Source organism: Dipodomys ordii, unplaced genomic scaffold (genome assembly GCF_000151885.1).
Source record: "Dipodomys ordii isolate 6190 unplaced genomic scaffold, Dord_2.0 Scaffold8, whole genome shotgun sequence".
Classification (NCBI taxonomy): Eukaryota; Metazoa; Chordata; class Mammalia; order Rodentia; family Heteromyidae; genus Dipodomys; species Dipodomys ordii.
The window spans coordinates 29,874,981-29,882,776 of record NW_012267224.1 but is presented as its reverse complement, the minus strand read 5'-3'; positions in this window follow the sequence as shown (position 1 = coordinate 29,882,776).

Genomic DNA, 7,796 nt, shown 5'->3' with positions numbered 1-7,796 from the left:
TAATGCTGCAATAAACATAGTTGTGCTGGTAATTTTACTATGGTCTTGTTTGTGATCATTTGGGTAAATGCCCAAAAGTGGGATTGCTGGGTCAAAGGGAAGCTCTTCATGGATTTTTTTTTTTATTTTCAGTCGTGAGGCTTGAACTCTGGGCCTGGGCACTGTCCCTCAGCTCTTCAGCTCAAGGCTAAAACTCTACGACTTGAGGCACAGTACCATTTCCAGTTTTCTGAGTGGTTTATTGAAGATGAGAGTATCATGGTGTTTCCTGCCTGGGCTGGCTTTGAACCATGATCCTCAGATCTCAGCCTCCTTAGTAGCTAGGATTACAGGTGAGAGCCACAGGCAAAGTGGTTGAACAAGTTTACACTCCCACCAACAATGCAGTAGGGTTTCCTTTCCTTCTGGCCACATCCCCTCCAGCATCTGTTGTTATTAGAGGGCTTGATTATAGCCATTCTAACTGGAGTGAGGGGGAATCTCAATGTTGTTTTGATTTGCATTTCTTCTCTTAAAGTCTTTAGTCCACTTATTTATTGGGCAGTTTTTTCTTTGAGGATTTGTTGTTGGGGATTTAATTATTTGAGTTCCAGGTATATTTCATATATGAGACCATTGTTCATTGTATGGTTAATGAAGATCTCTCAATCCATGGGCTTTCTATTGATCTTGCTAGCTATGTCCTTTGCCATGCAGAAACTCTGAAACTTCATGTAATCCCATTTGTCCAACCTTTCTTTGATTTGTTGGGTTGCTAAGTCTCTACTAAGAAAATTTCGGTCTGTACCAAGGAGACCTAGGGTTTCTCCTATTCCATCCTGTAATGTTTTCAGCGTATCTGCTTTGACTCCAAGGTCTTTGATCCATTTGGAGTTGATTCTGCTGCAGGGTGATATATAAGGATCTAGCTTTAGCTTTCTACAAGTGATTAACCAATTTTGCCAGCACCATTTACTAAAGAGGCTGTCTTTCTTCCATTCTATTTTTTTTAGCTCCCTTATCCAAGATTATATGGCTATAGGTCTGTGGATTCATTTCTGGGTTTTCAATTCTATTCCATTGGTCCTGAGGTCTGCTCTTGTGCCAGTACCAATCTGTTTTGATTACTATGGCTTTGTAGTAGAGTTTGAAATTTGGTATTGATATTCCTCCAGCACTGTTCTTTCTGTTACGGATTGTTTATGTTATTCAGTGTCTTTTATTGTTCCATATGAATTTTTGGATTGCCTCTTCTATTTCCTTGAAGAATGACGTTGGAATATTGATACTTAATGCATTGAATTTGTAGATAGCCTTGGGAAGTATTGTTATTTTCACAATGTTGATTCTGCCAATCCAATCCAATCTGTTTTGATTTTCTTTTTCAAGTTTTTAAAGTTTTCACATCATTTCTTTGGTTAAGTTAATTCCCAGGTATTTTATGTTTGGGGGGGCTATTCAAAATGGAGTTGCTTTCCTAATTTTAGCCATGCTCTTCTCATTGTTGGCATACAGAAAAGCCATTGATTTTTGAGGCTTACATTTATACCCTGCTACTTTGCCAAAGTTTCTAATCAGCTTGAGTAATTTGGGAATGGAGTCCATGGGATTCTTTTTTTTTTGGAGGGGGGGGTCCGGTCGTGGGGCCTGAACTCTGGGCCTGGGCGCTATCCCTCAGCTCTTCAGCTCAAGGCTAGAGCTCTTCCACTTGAGCCACAGCGCCAATTCCGGCTTTTTTTCTTTTTGCTTATATGGTGCTGAGGAATCGAACCCAGGGCCTCAGACATGCAAGGCAAGGGCTCTAACACTGAGCCACCTTCCAGCCCCCATGGGATTCTTTAAGTACAAGATCATGTCATTTGCAAAGAGGGAGAGTTTTACTTCATCATTCCCTATTTTTATCCCCTTTATGTTTGCACCTTGTCTTATTGCTGTATTCTAATATTAAATTGAAGAAAAATGGAGAGAGTGGACATCCTTGTTTTGTTCCAGAAGTTAGAGAAAATGGCTTTTAGTTTTTCACCATTAAGTATAATTCTGGCTGTAGGTTTGGCATATACAGCCTTTATTGTACTGAAGAATGTTCCATGGATTCCTAATTTTTCCAGAGTTTTCATCATAAAGGGGTGTTGGATCTTGTCAAATGCTTTTTCTGCATCTATTGAGATAACCATGTGGTTCTTATTCTTGCTCTTGTTGATGTGATGAATTATATTAATTGATTTACATATATTGAACCAGCTTTGAATCCCTGAAATGAATTCTGTTTGATCGTGGTGCTTTGCATCCCTGAAATGAATCCTGTTTGATCATGGTGTATGAATTTTTGGATGAATTGTTGAAAGCTATTGGCCAAATTTTGTTGAGAATTTTTGCATCAATGTTCATCAAAGAAATGGGTCTATAGTTCTCTTTCTTTGATGAGTCCCTACCTCATTTTGGGACAAGGGCTATGATGGATTCATAGAAATAGTTCAGTAGCAAACTTCCTCTTTCAATTTTATTGAAGAGCTGGAGGAGTATTGGTGTGAGCTCTGCTTTGAAGGCCTTGTTGATTTCTGATGTAAATCCATCTGGTCCTGGGCTTTTCTTAGATAGGAGGTCTCTTATTGCTGTTTCTATTTCAATGCTTGATATGGGTCTGTTAAGTTGGTTTAACTCATCTTGGTCTTGGTTTAGTTTCGGCATGTTAATATTTGCTAGAAAATCGTCCATTTCTTCCAGGTCCTCAAACTCATTAGCATAAAAGTTTGAGTAGTATTCCCTTATAATGTTCTGGTTGTTTCTGTGGTGATGTTTCCATTCTCATCTTTGAGTTTGTTTATTTGGGTCTGTTGTCTTCTTTTTCTGATAAGATTTGCTAAGGGTCTGTCAATTTTGTTAATTTTTTCGAAGAACCAACTCTTTGTTTTGTTGATGCTTTCTATGCTTTTTTTCATTCTAATTCAGTTAATTCTGATTTAATTGTAATTATTTCTTTCCATCTACTGGATTGGGGTTTAGCTTGCTGCTCTTTTTCAAGGAAGTTCAGATGTCCCATTAAATTGTGGTTTCAGATTTCTCCAATTTGTTGATGTAGGAACTCAGAGTTATAAACTTGCCTCTGAGTACTGCCTTTGCTGTGTCCCAGAGGAGCTGGTAGTTTGTGTGCTCATTTTTGTTGAATATCATGAATACTTGAATTTTGTTTCTAATTTCTTCCGTGACCCACTGGTGGATCAACAATGTTTTTTCAGCCTCCATGTGTTACAGGGCTTTGTGTGTTCATTTTTGTTGAATATCATGAACATCTGAATTTCCTTTCTAATTTCTTCCAGGACCTACTGGTAATTCAAAAGTGTGTTGTTCAGTCTGCATCTATTACAGGGCTTTCTTTGGTGGCTTTTGTTATTGAGTTCTAATTTAATTACCTTGTGGTCTGAGAGAAGGCAGGGCATAAATTTGATGTTTCTGAATATTGACAAGTTTGTTTTGTGACCTAAAATGAAGTCTATTTTTGAAAATGTTGGGTGTGCTGCTGAGGATAACGTGTATTCTGATGTGGTTGGGTGAAATATTCGGTTGATGTCTGTTCAATATAGTTGGTCTGTGCAGTTGATTAGATCTGACATTTCTCTGTTGAGTATTTGCCAAATTGATCTATCTAGTGGGAATAGTGGTGTGCTAAAGTCCCCAACAATTAATGTCTTTGGATGTATGTGAGATTTGAAGGAAATAGTGTTCCTTGGATGAATGTGGTGCTCCATTGTTTGGTGAATAGATATTTAGAATTGTCATATCTTCCTGAAGGAGAGATACCTTAATTATTACATAATGACCTTCTTTATCTCTTCTCACTAATTTAATTTGTAATCTATTTTATCTGACATTAAGATTGCAACTCCCACCTGTTTATGGGGACGGTTTGCTTGGTAAATTTTATCCTAGCTTTTCACTTTCAGAATATGACTTTCACTTTCAGGGTGTGACTTTTGAAGGCAGCAGATAGAAGTATCTTGCTTTTTCAATCTAACTAGAAAGTCTATGTTCCTTAATTGGAGAGTTTAGTCCATTTATGTGGAAAGTTAGGACTGTGAGGTGTTTGGTAGTTCCTGCCATGTTATCCACCTTCTTGGGGGCTGGGACAGCTAGGTTCTTCCTATGATTCTTGGATTCTCAGTTTGGATGTGGTTTCTTGGCCTTTATTGTGCTCTTGTTAGTTTTTTATGTGTAGGACATCTTTAAGTATCTTTTGTAGGTCTGGTTTGGTGCAGATATATTGTTTCAGTTTTTCATTGCTATGGAAAGTTTTTATTTGACCTTTGGTTATAAAAGAGAGTTTAGGTGGGTACAGTATTCTTGGTTGATAGTTGTTTGTCTTCAAGGCATAGAATACATCATTCCAGGCTCTTCTTGCTTTAATTGTCTCTGCTGAGAAATCTGAGGTGATTTTAATTAGTTTCCTTTTATAGGCGATTGATCTTTTCTCCTTGACAGATTTAAGAACCTTTTCTTTGGTCTGAATTGATCCTGTGCGGATTATAATGTGATGGTGGGATGTCCTGTTCTGGTCTGGTCTATTTGGGGTTCTAAAAGCTTCTTGTATCTGAATAGGCCTATCTTTTTGCATGTTTAGGAAATTCTCTGCTAGAATCCTGTTAAATTTCCTAGCCCATTAACTTCTGTCTCTAGGTGCTCTTCTATCCTCAGATTAGGCCTTCTGATGGTGTCTTCCAAATATTGAATAGAGCTATCATATTTCTTGAATTTGTCTTGGAGAGTTGTATCTTCTTTCTCTATAACATCTAGGCTGTCTTCAATCCCTGAGATTCGATCTTCTGCATGGTCTAACCTACTGTCAAGACTTTCTACTTCATTTTTTTTATTTCTTTTCCTTCTAATTGGTCAGCTTTGATAGCTTCAAATTCTTTGCTGAAGTCTTGTTTTAGATCTTGTATGAGCTTCTACTTCCTTAATTTGCTGTTCAGTATTTACTCTCAAATCACTTAGTTGATTAGTTATGGTTTCCTTGGACTACCTTGCCTTCTGACAGGCTCCATTCAGCATTACCTCTGTGGTCTCCCTGGAGTCTTTCAGTTGTCTGTTTTTTGTTGTTGTTGTTTTTGTTTTTGTTTTCCTTTATTTGTTTTTTTTTAATTTCGTTCTTTTTTTGTTGTTGTTGTGAAAATACCGTACAGAGGAGTTACAATTACATGGGCAAATAATGAGTGCATTTCTTATCAAGCATTGTTGACTCCTCCTTTGTTTCCCATTGCCATCCCTTCCCATCTCCCATCCCTTCCCTCCCCAGGCCAAAGTTGTAAAGTTCATTTTTCGACATAAACTTGTACATCTCATTATTGCAATGGGTCCACCTGTATTCCTATTTAGAAGATTTGTTTTTGCCCTTCCCCTCCACAAATTATAGCAACATCAAATACAGTGTAATCAGGGGTTTTACCCTGGGGGAGGGACATACAAAGAAACAAAGAAATCATCTTAAATCCTTATCTTGGAGTTCATTTAACCTAACATCAACTTATCTGACCTTTTCTGCTTGTCTCAGATATATACTAGTTATTGAAAATAAGGGAAACCATGGGACCTATGTTTCTTTGGGCCTGGCTTACTTCACTTAATATGATTTTTTCCAAGTCTTTCCATTTCCAGCACAACAATGTTTATGGCAGCATTATTTACCATAGCTAAGATATGGAATCAACCCAGTTGTGTGTTTATTGATTCCAGGAATGCCTCTAGTGATATTTGTCTATTTTCTTTCCCCTCACACAATTCCTGTATTACTCTATGATTATCTTTCTCACTCTCATGCAATTCCTGTATTTCTCTTTGACTGTTCTCAGCCTGCTCACACAATTCCTGTAGATCTTTGAGTATGGTCCTCATGCTCATGAGATTCCTGTATTAATCTTTGGTTTGCCTCATCTTGCTCCCTATCATGCTCTCACTGAGTCCTTTGCAGGTTTTCATTCTTTTCATTCACCATGTTTACCAGTAGTGTTTATAGAGCTTTTTGTGAACCCTCCTCTGGATTATTCATTAACTGTTCTGACACCTGATTATCTTGAGTGGGTGCTGAGATACCCGGACATGTCATTTTTCTTGTGTTTTTCTGGCTTGTTCTACCCATTTGTTATTAAAGTAACACCAATTTTATGCTAGAACTCTATTTTAAGGCAAACATCAGCCAGAGTCCTCTAGTTGTACAGTCAAAATTTCTACAGATACAATCTATTTCAACAGATACAATCTATTCAACATCAAACAACTATGGACTAATGGGCTAAGAACATCCAAGAGGGATTCAGAAAACCAGAAATTATTAAGTTTAGGAAAATGAAAAAATAAAAAATAAAAATTCTTAAAATTGGAATACTTTAAAGTTATATAGGAATAAAGAATAATAATACTATCAAAGAAGTTAAGCCTAAGAGGTTGTGAATTGATTAATAAGTTTCTGGATTAAGTATGTACACAATGAGGGATAAGGTCTAATAATGTCTAATAATCAATGATGCATATATACTTGAGGATGAGTAGAACAGCACTTAAGTCACACAAAAAAGAAAAAGAAGAGAAAAAAAAGAAAAAAAAAGACCAAAAGGTCAAAAAAAATTTTAGAAAAAGCACACACACACACACACACACACACACACATACACTGTAAAATAAAAATTATTAAAGAAAAAATAATAGAAAACAATTAAAAATAACAACAAAAATAAGTATAACAAAGAGTTCTTTGATTTTTTTTTGGGGGGGGGAGAAGATCCTTTATCTCTCCTGTGTCCATAACCAGTCTCTTGGTGGAGTCTCTGGTCTGCTTGTGGTGTTTGGTTTTCCTGTGGCTTGACTGGTTTCTTAGTCAGTTTGTTTGAGCAGGCAAGTAGCTCTGCCTTACCCAGGACTTTTTGATCCTTCTCCCAGGCTAGTTCAGTGGGAGGGAGATTTGATTTGAGTATCACAAAAGAGGGTAATAGGGGTTTCCTCTAGTTTGGTTAATGTTGAGGCCTTTCAGCAAACAGTAGCTTCTCCCTGAGAGGTTAGCTCATGGGATACTCACAAAGCCCAGCCTGGAACCATTCTCAGGGTTTATGTTTACTGAGTTTCAATTGTTTGTCTAGGCTGCTGTAGGGAAGAGCAGCCTCTGCCTCTGTTTACTCAGTGAAGAAAGTCACTCTTCCAGTGGCAGAGCTCTCTCTGCCTGGGCAGCGACTTTTCCCTGGATTGAGCTGGGCCTGGCATGTCAGGTCAGGTATCCTGTGACCTGATAGTGGCTCCAATTGTTTCCTTCCAATGCCTGGGTTGGAGGTAGCTCCTCAGCAGGGCCTTTGTCAGTATCAAAGATGGAGATCTCTTCTGGTGGTGGGGAAGGAGCTGCCTTCCTACTGGGGGTCTGTGTGGAGTGAGGATGTAAGGGTTCAACTTATTCCACATTCTTGGTTCTTGGGCCATCCCTAATCTACGATCCCCAGGATGAAGATTTCTGCTCCTTGTCAGTTCTTGCTGGTAGCGAGTAGAATCCGCTCACATGCCATGTCTGGTGCCTTTGTCCCAGACTTTCTCTGTTGGTATGGCAGCCGCAGCCACTGCCACAGCTGCTACAGCCATGGCTTCTGGCAAATGCTCAGATCTGTCTCCTTGACCAAGCTGCCTATATTTTCCCTCTCTGACCAAACTCTGTGTATTTTGATGGCACACTTGCTGTGATTCTCTAGCCTAGAACTGTTCACTGGAACACTAAAATTGCTTTCTATGTGAGAGCTTGTTTAGCCTCCAGCTTCTCCTCCACCATCTTCCTCCAGCCTCTGTATTTG